Source organism: Micrasema longulum, unplaced genomic scaffold (genome assembly GCF_059751315.1).
Source record: "Micrasema longulum isolate JH-2025_06_02 unplaced genomic scaffold, ASM5975131v1 h1tg002678l, whole genome shotgun sequence".
Taxonomy (NCBI): domain Eukaryota; kingdom Metazoa; phylum Arthropoda; class Insecta; order Trichoptera; family Brachycentridae; genus Micrasema; species Micrasema longulum.
In genome coordinates, this window is record NW_028279811.1 from 10,789 (window position 1) to 37,229 (window position 26,441).

Below are 26,441 nucleotides of genomic sequence, written 5' to 3' on the forward strand. Positions count from 1 at the left end.
TAACTCTTTAAGTGCAAAAGTTTATCCTTTGTAACTTTGGTTAGTTAAACAAGTTTTTATTTTTTCAAAGCTAGTAGCTTTCAAGATAAAATATAAAAGAATGTCAGAGTCGTATTTTTCATACATCCATCATTGTTTTAGGATTAAGACGATATGTTCTTTTAAAATATGTATTCCTTTACACCATGATATTGAATGCCATACATCCCAAATTTGTTTATTCTCAATAAATAAATTGAAGATTTTTAATTAGAGTAGAATATAATTACATACACCATGTGTATGTTATTATATTCTCATAGGCATATTGTATGTCAAATTAAATCCTGTCACTTTAGAAAATAACAAATGATTGAACAATGATCAGTATGAGTAAAAGAATTTAATATACGACTATAAACCACAATGAAAAAATAATATTTAAAAAAACCAAATGGTTCCTTACTTCTGCAAGGGAGAAAACTGGAGTGGGGAGGGTGAAACTAGCATCTGTTCTTTAAAAAGCTAGAATTAAAATTCGCTTTAGCTTAGAATTAAAATTCGCTCCCGCTTATAGAGATGCCATTTCGCTTTATTGCATAGAACAATGGCATTCCAAGTTTTCGGTTTAACAACAAACGTGTAACAGATGGTTTCGGTTTGCTCTTGTAATTCTCGACCTGAGTACCTATGCCCAGTTGTATTGCTGTAAACTGTAGCTAACTTCGTGATTGATAATCATAGAATGGTTTTTGTTGGTATAAGTGACTATAAGCCGGCGGTGTATTATTACCTTGATGATACAAGGCACTATTAGCTGATAATGCAAGGGGACCATTTGGAGTTTCTTACTGATTGAATTATTTAACCCATGATTTTTGGTGACAGACGGGAATGAACTTTAAATGCGTAAACTTAAAAATTAAACAGTTGCCAAAAAAAACTGGTGCATTAACATATGTCTTTTTTTAAAAATATAAGATTTACTCTATCACTCAATATAAAAATACACTGATCCTTAAATTTGCAGATCATTTTTCATTATTTATTAAAAATCCATATGAAATAAAAAAACATTATATTTATTTGTTCATAAAATTATTGATAAATAAAAATAATAAACCTCCTAAGTCAGCGTATAATACCTATGTTTTTTGTTATATCTTACAAAAAATTAGCAGAAAATAGAACCTTTCAGACATATCTAGTTTAGATAAATTCCGATAGATGGCAAATATATTCGACTTCATTTGACAGTTGGATGTAATTTTTTACTAGACAGCTCTTTCCATAGAATTAATTCTTAATTCTATGGCTCTTTCTATGTAAAATAATATTGGTATTTTGTAGTATCCATTTATTTACTGGTATGTCTGCCAACAAACATACCAGTCATAATTTATTTGATAACAAGTCGTCTACTTTCAAACGATTTCCGAATCAAATTAAATTATAAACACCTCTCCCGCTTCCACTCCCACAAAGCCTACTATGTACCATTGTGTCTTTCTACTTTTTTTAATAATAATTTTCCATGCATAAGTATGTCCTTAAAAATGCCCATTGGGCGTATATATAAATAAATAAATTGTACTGAAGACAATAAATAAAAGAAAACTTGAGTAGGTACTTTGGGCATGTGAAGAGAGGCGAAAAATATGACATTTTACAAGTCATTCTACAGGCTGGGATTGAAGGAAGACGCAGTGTAGGTAGAAGGCGCATTTCTTGGCTAAAGGACTTGCGTGACTGGCTCCATTGCAGCACTCAGTCCATGTTCAGGGCAGCTACCAACAAAGTGAGGATTGCTACGATGATATCCAACCCCCATCGGGGAGAGGAATGATAACAAGTAGAATACCTACTAATATTATAAATGCGAAAGTGTATTTATATCTTTAAAAAATTAAACTATGCTACGTCGGCGTCGCCGTGGACTAACGGACTGACATATTTTTTGCATATAACTATTTGAAGGACCAGCAATCGATACAGGCTTCTTTTATCCCGAAAAAATAAATAACTCCACCGGGAAAACTCTTATTGTGAAACGAGAAACGAATAAATTAACTAACTTCTATCAAATGTCGTGCGAGCGAAGTCGCGGGTAGAAACTTATAGGTAAATATATTTATATTTTGAATAAAAAAAATAATTATTGTATAATAATAAGAAAATTAAATATATTAGTGTAGACATCCAATATATTGGTAGATAGCAGGTAGATATTAATAAAAATAGTCATTCGTTTCTAGTCCATGAAAATTATTATTAAGATTCAGAGGGTATTTTTTGATAAAACAAAATGTAAACTATGCTTCCACAATCCACATTGTATTATTTCGCCGCCTAATAGTTAAATCAGCTTCTTAATTGGAGGGCTTAGATGTGCATTAATTGCCGGGATTCAAATGCCTAACGGACGCTTAGCCAAAGCTTATTAAAAACAACGTTTACTTGTATTATAGTTATCTTATTTTTGGAATGGGAGCGAAAATGGGTGATTTAAATGTCAATTGTCTTTTGTATGCTGATGATGCCGTGCATCTTGCTAACAACAAAAAAGAACTGCAGTTCTCGGTAAGAAAGGTCTACGACGTAGGCAAGGGAAGCGATTTGCTGATAAATGTCCGTAAATCGAATGTGATGGTTTTTGAAAGAAATGAAAGTATGACTAAATATAAAATCACTGTGAATGGAGTTATACTAAAACAAGTAGAGGAATTTGTGTATCTGGGAAGTATGTTTACTAGGGGTGGAATGACTGAGAAAGGTACTGAAAGGAGGGTGAGTGCCGGCACAGAATGAACGGTGCAAATAAATGTTTGTCGCAAGAGGCAAAATTAGCAGTTCACAATGGAGTCCTGGTCCCGACCCTGATGTATCGGAGCGAAGTATGGACTTGGAAAAATAGGGATGAAAGTAGGCCGAATGCTGTCGAAATGCGATCTCTCAGGTGAATATGTGGTAAAACAATGTACGATAGATGCACAAATGCTGAGAACCATGTATACTAATGTACGATAAGGCTGAGATTAAGCATTTTCGACACAACCAAGAAAAGAGCACTGCGCTGGTTTGGACATGTAGAGCGAATGGATAGCGAAATAACGGCTAAAAATATCCGGATAATTTTTGTTACTTTCTTTTGAAATTTAAAATAAATATTAACCCTGCTAGGCATCAAACCTAAGCCCTCAAATATGTAAACAAAAATAGTTTTTGTTCTTTTCGTAATAGGAAACGTTAGCATATGTATTAAACATGCGCGGTCCATCCATATATTGAATGAAACCATTGCTTCCCTAAAAATTGGACCTTAAAACAATCAGTATTTATTTATTTTTAAGAATAAAATCAGCTTTAAGTTAACTAATCTTTTAAATAACTACAAGACGTATTTTGCTTTTGGTTTGTCATTTTAATTCGATGTTCATTCATAATTAACTTCTAAAAAATTGACCCTCCTTTCGACTTTGCAGTTGTGCGTGGACTGGTATAAAATAAACTGCGCTCTGTCTGATTCTGGAATATTGAACTATGTAAGTGCTTTAGTTCCTTTAAGGCGGTCTCTCAGTACAGAATTTCACGAGTCCGCGCATGCACAAATAGAGATATTTAGTATCTGTGGAACCGATTCTAACAAACACATCCAGGTTTATTTTCCATGTACTGCGACGCTTTTGATTACTTACTTTACTTTACATATCAAATTACATATGGCATTATATTACATATTTTAGTTTTACAAAATATTCCCAATCAACAAAAGTGCTGGTATCAGGGATATAATATATTATATCACCAATAAAAGCCGATAGAATATCATCACATATTACTCGTTACATGGGTTAAAAGAATATTTTTTTGATGTGTTTTTTAAATGCTTGTATGTTTTTTGTATATTTTAAATTATTTGACGCTCTTGTATTACTTAGCTTTTGATTGGCCAAAAAATTTATCGAATCGGTATGACCGGAAGCAAAAGTTCATGCCTTTGATGTACCTGGCTGCTACATCCGACACACGAATCTCTTTTCCAAGTACCGACAGTTCGCACCAACTATGCACAGAACTCACTTCTGGTTTGCTCGGCACGAAAATATAATGTTTATAATTATTTATTTAAATTTAGCACTGAAATCGGTTGACAGGATGACCTTATAATGTTAAACTATGAAATATAACTCTTTTACACGGAAATTATGGCATTAAATTGCTTTTTAGATTATTTCAAAGCATTTAATTTGAAACATTTAAGTTTGTAAGTGAAAATTCTTGATGGAAGTTCATTGTAATTTATTATATAAATAAAACAAGAGTGATACTTTAATCCACAAATTTGGAATATCCAGTGACCGGTTTCATCGCTTTCGCGACATCTTCGAGACTGGTATATTTATTAAAAAATTAAATGTATTTATACAGAACAGAGGTAAGGATACATAATTCAAAGTTATATGTAAGTAAATTAAATAAAGTTATTTTTATCTTAAGGATCATTATCGACAAATTTTCTATGGGTTAACAAATGTTCTGTATAAATACATTTAATTTTTTAATAAATATACCAGTCTCGAAGATGTCGCGAAAGCGATGAAACCGGTCACTGGATATTCCAAATTTGTGGATTAAAGTATCACTCTTGTTTTATTTACATTTAATTTGAGTTTCTGTGTTAGTAGTACGCTAAAATTTTACCTATGCATGCACCTAGTACCAAGCGACAGCTTTCATAATCGAAAACTAATCCTAAGTTAATAAATATTATAAGTAAAATACGTCATTTAGTTGTAATATACATATTTATGAATAAACTAAACCAAATTCTGATAAACAAAAAGGAGCTAAGCACGAAGCGGTCTCATCTCCACTTTATTCCTTTTTCAGGATGTTTACCCATTCCACATTTACGATACGGTGATTTTAAAAATAAACATAAATCAAATTCTAGTTGTATCTTATGCCATTGAAATATTACCTGCGGGTTTCCTTCACATATCATACAGAAATTAGAGATAACATATCTGCAAAATTATAAAATAAGGGTACTCTCAAGTTCAAAAATAATAGTTTTGTAAAAGCTAAAATTGAGTATATGGAGTTCTTAGTCTGTCCATCTTTAAATACAAAAAAAAATCCACCCACCCCAGTTCAAGCGGTGGCTACAAGTACTGAGACCGCTAAAAGGACGTTTTATTTTATTTATTAACTGTACTTTATATATATTTATTTATTTTACAGAAACAAACAGTCATCAATGAAATAATAACATTAAAAAATGGTTTAAAGACAGACCAGCGAAGTTTCTAAATAAAAATAATACCTACAACCTAAATATTAAATTGTAGTACAACAAAAGGGTTTGTTTGTGTGTATTTGTATAAGAGTAAGTGTAGAGGTGTATCTGTGTGGGAGTAAGTGTTCAGGTGTGTGTAAGCGTGGGCATCATTAAATAGCAAGTGGGAGCGTATCGCAGCAATAAATAATGAGTCTTAATTTATTTTTAAATAAATTAAGGGGCATGATATATCAATAGATGGAAAAAAGCATTATAGTTTGAGGAAGAACGATAGAGGAAAGAGTGTTGTGCATAGTTAGTGCTACAGACTGGCAGATAAAATAAATACTCTTTTACGTCTTTTTTTTTTTAATAAAAAAATAAATATTTGCGTTCTTTTGATTTACCCAAATATTTCATTTTGAGGGCCATTTTCAACGAGTTGTAAATAACTCACTATTAGAAAATGGGAATCAAGTTGGGGTAGAGTGGGATTCGAACCACAGACCTTCGGTCCGTGAGTCCGAGACACTAGCCACAGGACTACAACCCGGTTTTGTCACGCGAAAGGGGACATTAAGATTAATTTTGGAGAGTAGGTTAAAATAGTCTATTTTATTATTTAATCATTTATATAAATATCATAATTCAGATTTAGTGCGTCTATTTTCAAGGGTAAAAAATCATACCATCGCACCCCTGTCTGCATCCGATAGTGCACAGTGCATCACTGCATTAGTACACTTAATGCAGCGTAAATCGATCATCTGTTACATGAAGGTTAGGTGATCACTCTTACGCTTTAGACGCCAGTCCAGAAAAATGAACTGTATTGTGTAGAATCACCTTTTTAATCAATATTTCATGTCGACCTTCCCAGGAATCGAACCCGGGCTCTCGAAGCGGACGTATCTCCACTCGATTTACTTATCCAGAAAGTTAACCTAAGAATTGCCATCGGGCCAAAAGCACTCGTCCAGGATTCTGATTTTATTGCACAAACAGAACCGTATTCTTAATCTGCCCGGATATATATTTTTTTAATAGTGTAAATGTTTTAAAATAAATATTTTTTATTTATTTAGGTTTATGCTTTACAAGCTCTTGGCGTCAATGCCAACTTTTTCCCTAGGTTTTCAAATAACTACTCAGTTAATATATTATAGGACATACCATATATATTACACATACCACCAGAATTGAGGTATATTTCTATAATTTTATATAAATAATAAATCTTATGCCACAAGAGTATTTAATAACGCACACTAGTAGATCAGGCTATAACTCTGATTTTCAAATGCAGTATGTTTTTTATATCAAAAAGTAATATATTTTATTCGGTTTGGAAGGCATAAATCAAAACCTCGATGTCATATGATCGAATCCCCCGAAAATTTAGTCCGCGTTCCTTCAATAAAATAAAATTTAAAATAGTTCTCATTTATATTTTAAATAGGCTTCTGTGATAAAAAGTGCCCACTTCAAAGCTATTACAAACTTCAATTAACCCCAATTCAAGCGAAAAATGCCCGCTTGAACATGATTTTTATATGACTTTTGAAAATTACCAAGACAGTTAGCTCAACGATCGTCTGTATTTATCTACCGAGGTATTACAAAGCCGGCTCTTTTAACGTCTCGATACGTACACTCAGGAAGATAGTAAAACAGATAGAAAAAATATGAAAACTAAGTTTGTGGCAACATTTTACGCCTAGGTGCTCTTATTATGTTAAAAGGGCAGAATCTAGCCACAGTATCTGTACCCATCTAGGCGTTCGTTTTCAAAACTGACAGTTATGTCAGAATTCAATTCGACTTCCAAATTGACGTATTGCTCTCTCATATTTTTAATAGGCTTTTAAGAAAAAAGTGCCAACCTCAGAACGATTCAAATTTAAATAAATCGTAATTAAAGAAAAATTGCTCGGTGGGAAAAATTGTTTGTCACTTTTAATGTGTAGATATGCGTATCAAGGGGTACTAGACCCGTTGGTACAAACCAATGTACTTGCATCAACATTTGATGGTGGTAGTGTATCTTCGTAATCGTTCGGGAGAATTTATCTTCAACTATAACATCATAATGAAGCTATGTCACTTTAGTGCATAGATATGTGTACCATGACGTACGCTTCCCCTTGTTACATTTCGTTGTACCTACCCAAAACTTGAAGTGGGTCGGTAGTGTATCTTCGTAATCACTCGAAAGAATTTATCTTTAACTATACTATATATAATCGCGGCCCTAGGCTATTGAGGGGGGGGGGGGGGTGAGCCTAGAGCTCTCATAACCTTAGAGCCAATAAGTTGTCTCTAGATAATATGGCTTCTTTTATTTACTTATATGTTTATCAATTTTGGTAAGCATTTCTTTACGGGTTATTTATTACATTGCTGAATATTAAGTAGAATAACCCGACGTATGACAAGTTAGCAAATAGAATTCAGATAGGTGCTAAACTGCCGATGTGTGCCGAAAAATATGTACATATATGTTCAGAAACCGTATTCAGCAAGCGAATTATTTTATTAATGAGTGAATTCTTTCTTACATTCGAACGGCCTCTGGATGCGTAAAATAATGCACGAGATCTCGCTCTGGGCTGCAATTCTGAACGCTCTTGCGCGCGCTTTTTTCAGCGTACATTTACATACCAAATATGCGATAGCAAAGCGTTTTCTACGCTTGCGAAAACGTTTAAAATACTAGCCCCCATATAGTTACTGGGAACAAATTTATCTCTTTCAGTATATACATCAAATGCGTAAATTAAAAAATGAAATAGATAAAGTGTTACAAGTCACATTATTTTTCATATTTTGATACAAGTTACATCAATATTAATGCACATACGAATTAAACAATATTTATCAATTTCATTATTGTAATATTGAAAATAATACATTTTTCCTTACTTGTATCTTTTCACTCAACCTTTCGTAGAACTTATAGAGTGAAACTGGGTACTTAACTTATTTTCTCAATTTTAGTGACATGTACATGTATAATATGAAGTATTTAATCAATAAAATACACATTATTACAATATTAATACATTATAAAAAGAAAACAAAGTATTAATCATATTTTGTCCCGATAAAATATTAAATAATTGTTTGTAATCGGGTGCTCAGACATTAGTTTTAATTAAGAATCAAATGAAAAAGTACAGACATAATATAGTACACATATAAAATGATGAACATATATTAACATATTACAACAGAGATGAAGAACATTTAAGAGAAGGTAATATAGAAGTCTAGGCATCTACAGGGCTTATGACCTGTCAATGGCTGGTTTAAGTGGCCACTTTACACACTGTGTAACATTCACCATTCTGCCTATATTTGAACATCTATAGCCCTTCAATTCTTTCATCTGTTGATGTTTGTGAAGTTAAAGAGCTGAAACCTTTATTTATGCGAGTGAGATTCATCTAATTGAATTATTTCACCTGCATACTAGGCAACGCCTGAAAATGTTATTTTTAAATTTTCTTCATCTCTGTTGTAATATGTTAATATAAACAGCTCCCAGGAGTTGAATCCAGTTCTTGTCTACAAAAATTTGGACACACTCAAAATATTGTTAACATATATTATTTTATTTTTGATTCTTTGAAAAATAAAACATATTATTAGGAAGACAGAAAAGAAAACACTCAACAAAACTAGATAAAATGGTTTAAAATATTTTTTTCAAAGTAGGACAATTGAGAAATTTATATCTTTACATATATAATTCCTCTGTACGTGTGATGTCACCGTACTCCTCTTAAGCGGCTTAACCGATTTACGAAATATAGATCTTTGCGCTGTGCGTATTCGTAGATATTAAAATCTTCAATCAAATATGTAAAAAATAAGTTAGGATCATAAATCCTATCGATCTACCAGGGTTGCATTCTAGGAGAATGCATTTGCAAAAAAATGGAAAGATGTTGTTTTTTTGTGTATAAAAAAGTTTGTTTTTGAATGTTTACAAACAACTAAATAACAAACAACTAATAAGTAAATCTCATTCAGATTCTTTCCTTAAATTCCTTATAATTTCTACCCATTTATTTCTTTTTATTGGATTTTTGGTAGTACTAAAATTAAATTAAATTTAACACATTTTAAACATTTTGTTGGTGAGACGACCGGAGTTTGATGTTTGCAAAAAGAATGCTTTATTTAAAAAAATATTTATTTGTTGTTTTGGAATTCAACCATACACAAGTACCAAAATAAATTCAATATTTTTTTCATATTGTCAATTTTTAGTTTTGGAATTTAATCACAAACAAGTATCTAGGTACCTACTTATCAATGAAAAGTCTTTTTCCCTGGCAAGCCGACGTTCGGGCAACGTCTGTCGGTCAGCTAGTAATTAAAATAAAAAAATACCCATTTACTTTGATAATGTTTAAACATAAGAAAAAACATATATACATGCATAAATAGTGGGTGAATGCATAAACATCTTTACCTAAATACAGAAGTCAGCTTATAATCTCTTACATATTTTGACTCGTCGGAAGACTCTTTTTCCTTTCATAGTTTAACTTCCCTTACTAAACGTAGAAGCATTTCTGATCTGTCTTTTTTCTTCAAAATTTAAAACAATTTTATCGATAGTCCATATTTCTTGGAGCGTATTTCAATCAATTGTCCCGTAAAGTCGACACGACAAGTTCATTTTTTTAATAATTTATTGCCCAAAAAAAAATATGTTTTAAACTTTTATTTATCGTAGCTGCTCCAAATTTAATTTACTTTGTCCCCATTTAGATATTTTTAATACGAAATTTTGTGACTTCAAAAAAAACTTTTCGAAACACTGTAAAATAAAACATTTGTCAGTGTGTAAAAAGTTTATGTTCCTTTAACTATGTTTATTTTATTATAATATCAAAATTTTGAATTGGTCAACTATATTATGAAGATCCCTCTCCTCCACTCCTCCACTCTATTTCCTCATCCCTTAACCTTCTTACGCACTCTTTTTTTTTTTTTTTCATTTCTTATATAATATATTTTTTTCTTTACTGTGTAACATGTTCTCTGATTATATTTGTGAAAAACTTTAGCTGGATGCATGTTCTATTTTTATATTTTGTATTCTTATATGACAACTGTTGTTTTTCCTTAATAAATAAAAATAAAAATGTTTCCCAAGAAAAATATGACGCCGAGATTTTTGTAATTAAGCATCCTTGCCAGAAATAATTATGGATACACAAATGAATGATAATTATATTATTTAAGATATAAGTAGCGCAAAAATCGGTTTTAAAATTTTTCCATTTCAAGAATGTGATTCGACTCAGAAGGGTCCCGAATTATGGAAAAGCATTCTCGTATGTGAAATAGGACACAGGCGTGTTTTCATCCTTATTCATCAGAACCTAAAAATATAATCTTCAGGATGACCTTTACTAGCAGGGTGCTTATATAATACAGTCTGCAGTACCCTATGATTAATTACTTGTGTGATGTCTAAGTGCATAGCTAAGCTAATGAAGCGGAGCGTATTTTAACCAGATGCATCTCATTAATTCCTCAACAAAAATTGTGTTTTTTTTAAAATTACCACTCTCCTGGTTTACTAAGGAATATGAGTACGTTTCCATACACTGCATGTACGTAGTGTTGTAATCGCCGATCGCTGATCAGCGAATTTATTCATCAGCCAAGGTACACACGTACCGCGCAATTGTGACCAAAGAAGAACAATTTAAGAATGATATCAGCCAACAATTTTTCAGTTGACCGAAAGCCGTCGCCGAGTCAACGCGCCTACAACATACAACCGACCCGACACTAAAGTGAAAATCGGAAAATCCAGCCCTTGTAATAATAATCAACTATAAATATAATTTTAATCGACTCTTATTTAAATAAATACAAAGTAGAAATAGTTCTGTCTTACGGTATCTATCAAATATTAATATTTATATTAATGAAAAATATAGTATAAAAATAACATAAGACGTAAGGCGAAACAGTTGTCTTAAATTAAGTCAAACGTCTTTACGTTTTTTAAATACCTTCGTTATTCTTAAAAATTAATTGTGTTTTGTGTTGCAGTTTTGATTAAATTAATAAAAAATTGACATTTTTTTAATGAATAATTTTAATTTTGTGAATAAGTTTGATTATAAGTGTTGATAGGTGATCTTTCGACTTGAATAAGATATTTGATCAGGTAAGTTCGTTTATAAAATAATTTAAACCCCTAAAGTACCCTTATACATAGACAGTATAAAGATTATATTTTTAAAAAATAAAAAAATTATGTAACAATTTATTAAATTAATTTAGATTTACTAGACATTCAAATAGTATCGATAAAATTATGGATATAGATAAATATAAATATAATAGATATAATATAATTGAAACGATAAATACACATGGAAAAAGATAAAGATAACGGATTCTAAACCTCAAATTTGACGCGAATCAACGAAAGTCTGTTCATGATAATAAGAATTTCCAAATGAACAAACCAGCTGCGTGAAATCCGACAGAGAATGGCCCATTTCACATATATCATCTTAATTTAGACGGCACGGTAAAATTAGGGTGGATTCAAGTGTGGTATTTTCGTTTGTACCTATTTAAATTTATTCAGCGAGTACTCTCACGCAAAAATCCTGTGAAAGGAAATCGACTGGAGATTAGTCGGCCTTATGGTGTACTGGTTATTGCGATTGCCTGGAATTAAATAAATAAATAATTGCAATGCAGTAAATATTGATAGTATTATACTTTATCATACCAAGTAAATTTTTGCCATGTAGTGAAATCGGTAAATTGAACGATATCACGCAGTGGGCTCTTGGTTTGTACGTGCACAGTGGTCCAGTGTCCATGAATGTACTTTATTATTAGGTATTTACTAATTGTATTGTGCAAAATGCAAACCCGGTCGGGACCGTTTTGTAAAACCGGGACAATTCCTGTCAAAACCGGGACGTATGGTAAGCTTTCTTATATACGTACATTGTAAACTAAATTTTTGAATATTGCGAAAGGCAGAATATTAATTCGACAGTAAAGAAAAAAAGTAAAAATAACCACTAAAAACAAATATTTATATTTTTTTGTAAATAATTTTATTACGGAGGTATTTCCATCTAATTTTTTACATTATTACAGATTTTCTATATTTTTAAAATTAATAAAATAATCTTCATTTAACATTAAAACAAACATAAATAAATAAAAAAGAACAATTCAGGTTGAACTTGCCAAAAAATATGGTGTGAAAATGATTGCAGTTTTTCTAATATAATAACATACTCATAAGTAGGTACTGGAAATACAACTTAATATTCGTAAGGGACTTATGCTTTTTGACGACAGCAGATATTTATAAAAAAAAAAGTGATAATAATTTCAATTAGATTTTGATAAATAGAGTTTTAGGCAAAGTAAGAGTGCGTGTTAATAAGTATTTATGAAAAAAGTCTTTGCTGAAAAACATGCGCTTTATCAAAAAAGTTATATTTTTAATGAATCTCCCGAACACAATTTTATCAAATAAGTTAGAATCCATGTCTCTTTTTTGTCAAATTGTGTACCTACCTGGATAATATAAGTTTCCGTTTTTTTTTAATCTATTTTATTGAAAAATTGAATAATAGAGTGAATCTAAGAAAGAACGCAAACATTTTTGTTAATCAATTTTTAAATAGATAAAAACGGAGCTTGGAAATAAATGTTCAAATAAAACCCTTTATAATAAATTCTTCTTTCTGTTTTTTATTGAAAACACCATTTAAGGTACTAAGATTATTATTGAAACAGTGTCTATATTAGAGGTAGTAAAAAAACTGTTTTTTTTTTTAAAAAAATTCAGAAATGGCAGAGCTTATAAGAAAATTCAACCGTTCATTTGCAGAAAAACTAGTCAGGATATTAAATAAAACTGGTTTAAAAAAATGTTGAAAACGCTAATAATTGTTAATGCTACTTCTTTAAAATAACCGAAACACTCTAGTCTACATTATTGTATCTATTAAAACAATCAAACGGTTGGGAGGCGACGAACGTTTTTTTCATGGGGGCTCAGTAGCATGAATACTGGAAACCACGGCCTTAACATATAAATATAAATACTCCTACTTTCATTCAACAGATTTCTTATTTTTTTCATGACAACAAATAGTAATTTCAATATTCAAATGATTTCTCTGTCAATATGTGTATTCTTTTGAACTTCATAAATATGCATATGAATCATGTTTGAATTAATTTAATTGAATCAAAATAAATATTGTCAAGACACAATTCACGAGAAATTTCTAATGGCAATGTTTTATTTATAAATTCCTTGTTAAGATTTCAAAACAGTTCACGCCTTGTTGACAACGGCGACTCGAATCTGTCGCAAACCGATTGTTAAAGGTAAAAAAAAACTTTAATTCGATTTACAACAGTACTGGTTCAATCGCTTTCACAAAAATACAAAAAAAAATACACTTTTTATTGGTTCGTTTATTAATTATTATTGACTAATCAATTTGTAAATAAATTCGTGGAAAACCGGAAGTTTTGAAATAGAGCTTGCAAACCAATATTTGAATAATACTCGTAACCTACATAATATTCTTCTTTCTGTTTTTTATTGAAAAAACTATGTTAGATACTAAGATAATATTACTTAAAAGTATTTTGATTAATTAACATATTACAACACAGATGAAGAACATTTAAGAAAAGGTAATATATAAGTCTAGCCATCTACAGGGCTTATGACCTGCCATTGGCTGGTTTAAGTGGTCACTTTACACACTGTGTAACATTCACCATTCTGCCCATATTTGAACATCTAAATTCCTTTAATTCTTTCATCTATTGATGTTTGTGAAGTCAAAGAATTGAAACCTTTATTTATGCGGGTGAGATTCATCTAATTGAATTATTTCACCCACATACTGGGCAACGCCTGAAAATACATTTTTTTTCAGAAATTACAATTTCTATACTTCTTCGTGGACCAGGTGGATTTATCAACAATATTTTGAGTTTCTCCAAATTTTTGTAGACATGGACTGGATTCAACTCCTTAAAAAGCTGTTTATATTAACATATTACAACAGAGATGAAGAACATTTAAGAGAAGGTAATGTAGAAGTCTAGGCATCTACATGGCTTATGACCTGTCAATGGCTGGTTTAAGTGGCCACTTTACACACTGTGTAACATTCACCATCCAGCAATTGTAATGTCATATGTAATGTTAATGCCTAGACTATCTGCATTCCTTCTCAAAGCGGTTCCTTTTTTCCGAGTGATGTGGATTACTAATATATTCAGAAAAAAAAGAGACATACTTAGGGATTATCATAATCTTCATCATTCCCGTTCTGCACCTAATGGTGCATAGGGCACTGCACTGGTACGCCAATCGCAGGATATCGTAATATATTTTTTGTCACATCAAGATTTGATCAGTCTTAAGCTTCAGGTACCCTCCAGCGACTACGAAAAATTCCAGGGTAAAAACACAGTTTTGAATATTTCATGCGAATTGAACTGGGCTGTGGTCCTGTGGCTAGTGTCGCGGACTCACGGGTCAGAGGTCCAAAGATCGCACCCCGCTCTGCCACAGCTTGGTTCCCATTTTCTAATAGTAAGTAAGAATGTAAATAATTTTTTTTCTAATATTAAAAAACCATGTCGAGAATCAGACCCGAAACCTCTTGAACAGTAGGCAAACGCGCTGACCATAACACTACTTTTAATCAAAAAATAAACTAGCCACTTTTTAACTGAGGTAGGTATGTGAGTTCATAAATCTTAAATTTCGGGTATATTTAAATCAACTCCCGGAATGAAAGGGTTAAATGCAGTTTATTTAACGAAATTATCTTTCTTAATGGTCAGTTAAACAATTATTCGCTGTAATAAGGAAATTGTGTTAAGGCGAAAAAAAAAAACGTTAATGATAATTTAGAATTTTAAAGTACGACCAGCTTAAATACGAGCATGGCTTTAAGATTTTTGTTTAAGATGATCATCTATAAATGGGTTTTATCAAAGGGAATATACCATTATATTAAATTGCTGCGGGAATCAATTGATTTATCGATGCTGTCTTCATTATTACCCTAATATTTAATTGTTTTTTTTGGAGCAGGTAAATCGACTTTATCACCATTTCCTTTCTGCACTCAGAGGCGCATAATGCACTGCATTCGTACAATAATGCAACGTAATTCAATAATCTGTTACACGATGGTAAGGTGATCAGTCGTAGGCTTTAAGTGCCAGTCTAGGGACAGCGAAATATTGCACTGAATCGCCTTTAAAATAAATATTTTACGTTGACCCTGCCAGGATCAAAACTGGGACCACAAGCATGGTCAGCAAACGCACCGACCACTACACTACGAGGTGGACTAATCTGCACTCGATTTCCTTTTTTGTGATTTTTATCTGCGAGTGGCTAATCCAGGGTTCTGGTTCTATTCCACACACAGAACTGTATTATTAATCTGCCGGACACAGAGGATAAAAAAGGAACAAATGTTTAATTATTCATTTAAACACTTTATTTACATGTACAGTTTACATACATATACATAAAAGCTGGCATATTGCCTTGAGATAATTTCTTTCTACCTACCCAAACCGTTCAATTTGAGAAAATCAGTGGTATGTGAACGTAATCTTGAATTTATGAATAATATCTTTATTTATAAAAATATTTTTTTATTAAGAAGTACCAATTGACTAAATATCTACAATATACTATTAAGAGAGGATAAGGTAAAGAGAGAAGGAAAGAAGGAGGGAAAGGGAAAAACTAAAATATTCAGGAAGTGACATTTCATACGTCATTGGCGGCCTCCGTGGTGTAGTGGTCAAGACGCTTGACTCACGCACGGAAGGTTCCGGGTTCGATTCCCGGTGAGAACACAAAAATTAAAATGTGATTTTTCTCAAGCCTGGTTGTTCTGTAGTGTAATTCACCACTGTAATTGGTAATTCATGTTGTGGTGCAAAAAAATGAAATGAAATGAAATGAAAAAAAATTTGAATGTTAATAAAGAAAGGGTGTCTCTGACATTAGTGAGTAGATTATTCCATGATTGAGCAACTACTACTGTGAAAGAGGAGGCGAAAAATTGGAGCGTTGAACGGAGAGTTAGTCCATGCTGTGGTTGGAATAGAGGTTGGAAGAGCTTTCTCCGATTAACAGGTGAAGTGGGATTATTTAAAATATGGGATAAAAATATATGAAATCATAAAATTTATAAGAGAAAATAAGAAAAACCTTATGAAATGGAAAGCCCATACAATGATCTATATAGTCAGATTATTGATATAAAATCAGACATTGTTTTTAAAAAAAGTAAACATGCTTTTCATTCAAAATGAGCGATCATACATAGTCAGGGCAATATAACAATGATTGATTGAATACGAAAAACCGTGACTATCTTCAAACAAGAAGGACTCTGTTAATTTTTATTATATATGCATTTTTTGCAATTGCTTCTAAAGATACCATCATGTCAACTTCCGTTATATAGTAAGTGAGGTAAGGCAATTATAATTAATATTACTACTTCTTTCCACATATTGTATTACAAAATTGGTATTCATTTAGAAGCGCTGCTCATAGTAAATTAAAACAAACTATTTATTTGTAAAAATATCTTTATCTCTTTTCTTTCCTTAGTTCCTCTTTATCTCTCTTTCCATATTCATTATGTGATTTCACATTTCTATGTGCAAGCCTTTTCACCCAATTAAAAAACAGCTATTATTTTAACAAATTACAACAGAGATGGAGAACATTTTGGAGAAGGGAAATATAGAAGTCTAGGCATTTATAGGGCCTTTGATGTGTCGTTGGCTGGTTTAGGTGACTACTTTACACACTGTGTAACATTCACCATTTTGCCTATGTTTGAACATCCATATTTCTTCAATTCTTCCATCTGTTGATTGTAGTGGAGAGAATATGGAATACTTTGGTGTTGAGCTACGCCCTTCCGAGAAATGAGTTAGCGTACTATGTGATATTATGCGAGGCGTAAATGTCAATCAATGGCAGAATATATGGGACATGGCATGTACGAGGAGATGGACGTGGTTTTTTTTACCTTCCATCACACACAGGATGTATAGTAAGTTCTCGGTGATTGACCATCATACCGCACAAATGGTTTCGGGACATGGGGAGTTTGGAGACAAGCTTTATAAACTTGGACTTGCCCCTGTTTCGAGCTGTGCTTGCGGAGATAACCATCAATCGGCCGAACACATCCTGTGGCACTGTTTTCTATCAGACGATGCCAGAGATGAGATGCTGAATGATCTGACAGGGGTCATGCGACCTGCGTAGAATGTGGATCTGATGGTCAACAGTACGAATCTTGCACTCTTCCGTCAGATTGTCCGGACTTGGGTATTGCGTTGGGAGCTCCTCAGATGCGCGGAGGCCTAGGTGGGTAAACAATGCAGTTGGGACTGTGCTTCCTTCCGAGCGGAACGCACACGTTCTTTTGTTTTGTCCTCCCCTTACGAGGGTGGTATTCGGATCCTCTGCCTCTGACCACCCAGGGAGTCTTTATTTATTCAAAGCCGTTCTCTCATTGTAAATATCCGTATTTTTACTTATGGTTGTTGTGTTACTATAGTTTTAAGATTTTTTTTTTGTATATTTGGATACGTTTATTTACGTAAATTGTTTATGTAAATACATATTTATTGAATAAAAAAAAACAGAGGCATTGAGGGGATTCTGAGGGGTGGGAACGACGTGTTGGCCACTGTCCATACATCCTCCTCCCCCTTCCTTAATTTGCATAGAGTTTGTATTCCTTAGGAATATTTATAATAACTTTCCTCTATGCGCAGCTGACAGAGCGTCCCCGAGGACTCTATAACAGCTGCGAGTGGATGGTGGGCTTAAGGATTTTCCCTCAATGTTGATTGTAGTGAAGTTAAACAACTGAAACCTTTATTGTTATGAAGAGATTTATTTGATTGAATTATTTCACATACTAGGCAACGCCTGAAAACAATTTTCAAATTTTAAACTTCATCTTGGACCAGTTGTTTTTATTACGATATTTTGATATTATCCAAATGTTTCTAGACTTTGTTAGTTTGTTTTAGACTTCCATATTCCATTCTCCAAAATGTCCTCCATCCCTGTTGTAATTTGTTAATCTTAATAACATTTGGAAAATCTCAAAATATTGTAGCTATTATTTTATAACACAGTCCATTTGTAAATATGTAACTTGGTTTCAACCAACATTAGCGTGTCGTGGTAGAAGGCCCCAATAAAGGAAAAAACTGTACGTACATTTAATATTATAAAAAAACTAACGGTCTTTTTATAATTATATAATAACTTATATTCGAACGTAAGGTATAAATTTAAAATACTTTGTAGATAGTTATTTTTTTTGTAATCCCAATCAAAAACCTTCTAAATCGCAATCATGCAATTCGTAAGTATATACTTATATTTTTTTTATTAGACACTTAACCTACATTTAGTAAGTATGGATAATTCAAAATTATATAAAAGTAATTTAAATTTCAAATTTGAATTCTCTATCTTTACTTTTGTGTACAAATACATTGAATCTGATAATAAAGATAGCAGTCTCGAAGATGTCGCGAAAGCGATTAAACCGGTGACCGGTTTTCCCAATTTACAGATTTAAGAATCACTTATATTTTATTTATTTATATACGGCAAATCTGCCATTTACATATAAGTGGTATAAAGAGTGCTTAAAAATAAAAATACTTTAAAAAAATCGAGTATGAAATATTAATATACTCGTACTGTACACATTATTAAATATATATTTCAAAGAAATTATACAATAACAAAATACATTAATTAATCAAATTATAACTATTCCAACTCAATCTTCTGAAGACGATTTGCTCTTTTTGATAAAAATATGTTGGTCGCTTTATTTTTTAAATTAGGCAGAGATAAACTAAATATATCAAAATGTGATGCATATTCATTCCCGGTATTCTGTAATCTAACAATAGGTGAGTTATATTGAGCTACCGTTCGAGAATTTTGACAAAAAAATATTGTAGATGTTCTGCGTAATCTAGGTGGTACATAGAATGAAATCAATTTCAGTAGATCAGGGGTATCAAACATTGGTTTTATTATTTTATATAAAGTCGTAAGATCGGTCGATGTTCTTCGTTCTTGCAATTTAGTTAATTTAAGAGAGTATAAAATTTTGTTATAATTTTATTTCTATAACAAATCACAATGATCTAACATCGAGAATTTTCACTTTCAAACTTCAACGTTTTACATGGCAAAATAGTGAATGTTACACAGTGTGTAAAGTGGCCACTTAAACCAGCCAATGACAGGTCATAAGCCCTGTTTGCCAAGTTTTCCATATTCCCTTATTTAAGATATTCTCCATCCCTGTTGTAATTTGTTAATCTTAATGACTCCCGAGGGGGTGAAATCTAGTAAAGACAAAAGTGTCTACAAACATTTGGACAAACTAAAATATTGTAATGAAACCAACTGGTCCAAGAAGAAGTTTAAAAATTGGAAAATTGTTTACAGGCGTTGCCTAGTATGTAATGTAATTCAGTCAGATGAATCTCTTTACAACAATTTAGGTTTCAGCTCTTTAACTTCACTAAAATTAACAAATGGAAGAATCGAAGAAATATGAATATTCAAATATAGGCAAAATGGTATATGTTAATCGTATATCTCACTCATCTCTGCTCAAGCTCTAACAGGGTTTACACCGTTAGACCTGAAAATTCAAGAAAGGAAGGACATTTATAATGTCAAGAAATTTGGTAAGCTGTATTCCATTCCAGATGATCGCAAGTATCAAGGAACTGCAAACTATTTCGATTTACCTCACCCGTGCGAAAGAATTCCCGAAAATATTCTTTTACTTGACAAAGATATACCTCCTTATGCTCCCAACGAAATTAGAATCTTTACGGATGGTAGCCTGCTCGACGGAAAAGTGGGAGCGGCATTCGTTCCTTTTGAGAGTGAAAGAATTACCAGGCAGAACATTTAAATTAGATAATTTCTGCTCAGTTTTCCAGGTTAAACTACTCGCAATACGAGAAGCTTTCGAATGGTTAGTAAAGAAACGACCAGAGAGATGGGTTATTGCAAAAATATTATCAGAATATTATCAAAAATATTATCGTTCGGGCGTTCAAGCTATAACAGATACTCGGTCGGTAAATCCATTCATTGTAGATATTCAGAGTAAAATTAAGCATCTAAAAATAAGAGGGATAACCATTCAAATATGCTGGATAAGAGGACATGCTGGTATCGTAGGAAATGAGAGAGCGGATGAACGAGCAAGAGCCGCAACTTGTAAAAGAACGGCACCTTTCTTCTCAGAATTTCCCCTTAGCTTTGCTAAACGCTGTATAAAACAAAATACGCAGCAGCGTTGGTAAGATCATTACCGCGCTTCTTCTGCAGGTAAAATCACTAAAATGTTTTTCCCAACGCTGGCTGATGCAGCAAACTTCCGTCATCATCGCCAAAGTACTTTCGAAACGACCCAATTTTTTACCGGACACGGAGCTATGAGAAGTTATCTATATGGGTTTAAATTAAGGAATGATGACTATTGTCCATGCGATGATATTTCTTCACAGAGTATAGAACATCTGTTATTTCAGTGCCCATTTTTCAGTTTGCAACGCCATAATCTTGAAGCAGAATGCAGGAAAGATGGAATATCCTTAACAGATATCCACACTGTAGTAAAAAGTAGTTATCACGCGCCATTGTTCTTGAACTTTGCAACAATGGTGATTGGACTCATAAAGGTAATAAACCAAAATCAGTGATCGAACATCCCATTTCCAAGACAAACAAAAAACTTTTTTTTTACCGAGTACCTTAGCCTTGTACATGACACGTAAGGCTACTAAATACAGGGGTCCAAATATATTTAAAAAAAATAAAAAATCGTATATGTAAAGTGGACACTTAAATCAGCCAATGACAGGTCATAAGCCTTGTAAATGCCTAGACTTCCATATTCCCTTATTTAAGGTGTTCTCCATCCCTGTTGTAATTTTTTAAGTTAAAATGTGCAGCGTGTATATTAAGAACGGCAATGATTACGGGGTATATTATTTATTATTAGAAGCAACAATTTGAGCAAATGAAATCGGATGCTTTTTTCAAAAAAGAATTTTTTTTTTTAATTTAGTACCGACGAACTGGTGAGTTATTTCTATTATTAAAAAAAACATTATTGACATGAAGAGTTTTTTTTGAAAACAAATTTAAACTGTATTTATTATATACATTTATGATTAAAATAAACATGTTAGATTGTTCTCAGAATTTTGCCACGGAACCTAACCTTCCATTAAAATTGTGTTCATTTCACGCCGGTGTCTCTCGGAACGGAACGCCGGCATAAAACGACGTTTACCTGTATTTTAAAAAATCCATGTTGAAATTTGGTACGACGAATGGTGATGTCACAAGTGTGATGTTTTCACTGAGAGTAATAATTGCGTAGAACAAAAGCGTTTGCTGTTAACTAAAGCTAACTTCATGATTGATAATCCTAGAATATTTTTTGCCCATATAGCGGAGAGTTTTCATAAACTTATCCCGCTAAGGTTGGTTTGTTCCACTGCGTGTACGCGCGTGTATGATTGACTAACTAATTGGCAGAAATAAGATTAGCGTTGACACTTGCATATGAGTTTTTTTTTATTTTCATTTTTTATATATTTTTTCCTGATAATATAAAGTAATGCCTAGCAAGAGAAGACCCGTGCTAAGGCAAACTAACATTTATGTTTTTTTATATATTTCCATATACATACACCCACACGTGTGCACCCATATAAAAATACATACGTATTCACACATACATACACATACATATTATACACATACACATGCATGTATACATGCTTATATATATACAGTAACAATACACGTAGACGCGTACCCACATACACATACAAACATAACAAACACAACCTCACACACACACACACACACACACACCACACACATCCACACAAATTCAAATGAGTTGAATCTTAAATCATTTTTATTGCTTATTTAGTAATTTTAGAAATGTTTCGCGGTTACGAATTTGTATTGTTATCATGTTCAAGAACATAGTTTTATTTTTCATAGTTTTTATAGTTTTTTATAGTTATCATAGTTTTCAAGAAAACTTTTCAGAATGGAATTTCGGTTAAGACGCAGAGAAGCATTTTCATTATTCGCTTTTTTTATTCACTGTTAAAAATATTTCATTTATTTGCTATGTATTTTATTTCACTATTACAATATTAGCCAAGTCGGTGTGTACACATTTCGCACGTGTAAACTTAACCGAATGAAACAAATTGATTTACAAAATTGATATTTGATAAGTTTGTGAAATTTTATTGCCTTCGTGAAACTTTTATCAGTTCATGTGTCAGATATAAATAAATATTGCCAATGTTTTTCGTGAACATTGCAAGAATTTTAAGGTGTTATAAATATTTAGCAATAACCATAATGAGTAAACGAAAAACAACTATTATTCAACGGATTATGCCTTTAACAAAACAAAAAAAATAATAAAAATGGTCAAAAAATAAAAAAATACCTTAGTAGGTATTGAACCGAATGTAATAATTGATAACAAATTACAACAGGGATGGAAAATACCTTAAATAAGGGAATATGGAAGTCTAGGCATTTACAGGGCTTATGACCTGTCAATGGCTGGTTTAAGTGGCCACTTTACATACTGTGTAACATTCACCATTTTGCCTATGTTTGAACATCCATATTTCTTCAATTCTTCCATTTGTTGATTTTAGTGAAGTTAAAGAGCTTAAACCTTTATTGTTGTGAAAAGATTCATCTGACTGAATTATTTAACTTACTAGGCAATGCCTGAAAACAATTTTACTGTTTTTAAACTTCTTCTTGGACCAGTGGTAATAAAACCAACTGGTCCAAGAAGTTTAAAAATTGGAAAATTGTTTTCAAGCGTTGCCTAATATGTGAAATAATTCAGTCAGATGAATCATTATACAACAAAAAAGGTTTAGCTCTTTAACTTCACTAAAATCGACAAACTCAAATATTGTGAAGTCTAGTTACTTTAAAAAAGTCGTTATGTGGTTATATACACATATTTAATAACATTAACGTTGACCACAAAGTTAATGCTTTAAATATGAATAATATTTGGTTTAAGAGTTATGAAATTATTTTTGTAAGCTTATAGCAGATAAAGGGTTTTTTGTTTTATTTTTAAATTGCCAAAACAATAGTAAAATACGACAAATTAATATAAGATAATTACGGGTAATTTTGGGAAAACATGCCTTTAACCGAGATGTCCATTGATAATATTCTGAAAAAAAACATTACCGCGTGTGAAACTTTAACAATAGCACATGTAAGGTATAACGGATGGAACCAAAAACGTAAACATAGTCATGAAAGGGATCATTGCTATTTTTTTGTCAGCCTGAAAAAAATATTCGTTATATTTTGTAAAGGCATCGCCGTATATTATGTGAGAATTGCCGGTACTTTGTGTTCTGATTGGCGAACCGGATAATATGATAGGTTAAAAAATAATAGGACATAATACATAATGTGTGCATAGCAGTGGCGAATGGTGATTTTATTTGCAGGTAAGATATAAAAAAAGATCATATATTTGTACCTACATAGAAGGTACATAATATAATGTAAGTAATATATATTATAAATCGATATTTTTCTGTGGTTCTGTGTGATTCAACAACTCTCACCTGTGAAATCAACTCAAACGACGCAACTTCGTGATATATTATATTAAATTGATATATTATCCATTACTTCAATTCAAAAATCATAAAAAAATAAATAAAAAATTAGACCATGAATTCAGTGTTTATTAAGTATCCAATTGAAATGTCAACTGGCCGAATTGTTCTAGAAATTAATAGTGCTTAAAACGGCCGCGTCGAGCGCCATATGTCCTGCAATATGACGCATGCAAGTAATTATGATCTTATGTTAAAAGTAACATATCTTTGAGATGCACAGATAATTTTACAGGTAAGCTTACATTTTTTTTTGCACCACAACGGGCCAGGTGAATTACATCATAGAGCACCCAGGCTAGAGAAAAATCACATTTATTTTTTGTGTTCTTGCCGGGAATCGAACCCGGAACCTTCCGTGCGTGAGTCAAGCGTCTTGACCACTACACCGCGGAGGCCGCCATAATAATAAAAGCAATATAAAAATATCATATATTTGTACCTACATAGAAGGTACGCCCGAAAGGTAGGTTGCGGCCTCCGTGGTGTAGTGGTCAAGACGCTTGACTCACGCACGGAAGGTTCCGGGTTCGATTCCCGGTGAGAACAAAAAAAATATAAATGTGATTTTTCTCAAGCCTGGTTGTTCTGTAATGTAATTCACCACTGTAATTGGGCCTCCTGGCCTGTTGTGGTGCAAAAAAATGAAATGAAATTAAATGAAATGTACATAATATAATGTAAGTAATACTTACTATAAATCGATATTTTTCTGTGGTTCTGTGTGATACAACAACTCTCACCTGTAAAATCAACTCAAACGACGTAACTTCGTGATATATTATATTAAATCGATATATTATCCATTCCTTCAATTCATAAATCATTGAAAAATAAATAAAAAATAGGACTATGAATTCAGTCCATGTTAAGTATTCAATTGAAATGTCAACTGGCCGAATGAGGAAGTTCAGTAAGACTTTTGTGAAGTAAAGGAGCTGAAACCTTTATGATGTTGGTGAGATTCATCCGGCTGAACCAAATCACCTACTAGGCAACGCCTGAAAATAATTTTCCAATTTTCATACTTCTTTTGCCAGGTAGTAATTCAACAATGTTTAAGAGTTGAGGAAATGGGGATGTTCAAACTTGGGCAGAATGGTGAATGTTACTCAGTGTGTAAAGTGGCCACTTAAACCAGCCAATGACAGGTCATAAGCCCTGTAAATGCCTAGACTTCCATATTCCCTTCTCAAAAACGTTTTCCCTCTCTGTTGAAATAAATTTAAATATGAACAACTCCCTAGGAAGAAAATCCAGCCAGTCTGCAAGCATTTGGACATACTCAAACATTGTTGTATACTTATTTGTATGAAAAAATAAGCTGGAATAATCGGCTAGTTTCTTGGCTCACCGCAGGCGCTGGGCGCGCTTTATTAATATTAATATTTATATTAGGATAAAAATACAAGAGGTGTTAAACGATTTAAAATAAACAGTTATTATTTATTTGTTTTTCTGTAAATAAGGTTACAGTAAAACGTTAATATGGTTAGTCAAATATAATGGTAAGCTGCGCATAATCGCTTCTATACACGGTTCGCCCCTGGTGCATGTAAATATGTTAAATGTAATTATACATAAGAATAGCTGTCATGGTCCATGAGTACTATAATAATCCAGCATTATTAAATTTGTTAAGTAATAGTGTTGGAATTATCCCCGGTATTCTTGTGTATCTATTTTCATATTAAAGTTTTACTTCAAAGAATTACAATGATTTGATAAGAAAAAATATACATTTCTTCATCCGCTTTTAAAAATCAAAATGAAATCAATTTTTCTTTTATTTTTTTCAAACAATCCGAGCGATCTCCCTAGATGGTTGAGATTTATTTATTTATTTATAAACGCCTATAGGATTTTTGCATGGGTACATCATGTACATATGTCAGCGCATTTGCCTACCGCGCGATAGGTCTCGGGTTCACTCCAGACATAGTTGATAGGAAATATTTATTTAAAAGGGTGCTTACATACCAGAATATTTCGTGGTCCCTGGACAGGTACCTGAAGCGTAAGGCTGATCATCTTACCTTCGTGTAACAGAAAATTGATCAAAATACGCTGCGATTGGTGTACTAACGCAGTGCCCTATGCACCATTAGATGCGGAAAGGGAATGATGTTGATGATGAATTATAAATTAAATTCACCAGTTACCCGTATGCAGTGGCTTTCAAATCAATACAGTGATTATTTAAATTTGTTTTATATCTCGGCGGTGATGATCAAGTCATGTAGGTATTCTAAAATATAAATAATTAATTTAGTATATTTTGTTTAGTGTTTCTCTTTCCGCACCTAATAGTGCGTAGGGC

General features: G+C 32.3%; 1 protein-coding gene across 1 annotated transcript in view; it reads left to right on the plus strand.

Moving 5' to 3' along the window:
- Nucleotides 1-11,017: 11,017 nt before the first annotated feature.
- Nucleotides 11,018-26,441, plus strand: part of LOC148271751 (putative peptidoglycan muropeptide transporter SLC46) — a 100,402-nt gene continuing 84,978 nt past the window's right edge. The window contains exons 1-2 of the mRNA XM_088240987.1: nt 11,018-11,184; nt 11,342-11,459. The gene's annotated coding sequence lies outside the window, so the exon portion shown is untranslated. The remainder of the gene's footprint in view (nt 11,185-11,341; nt 11,460-26,441) is intronic.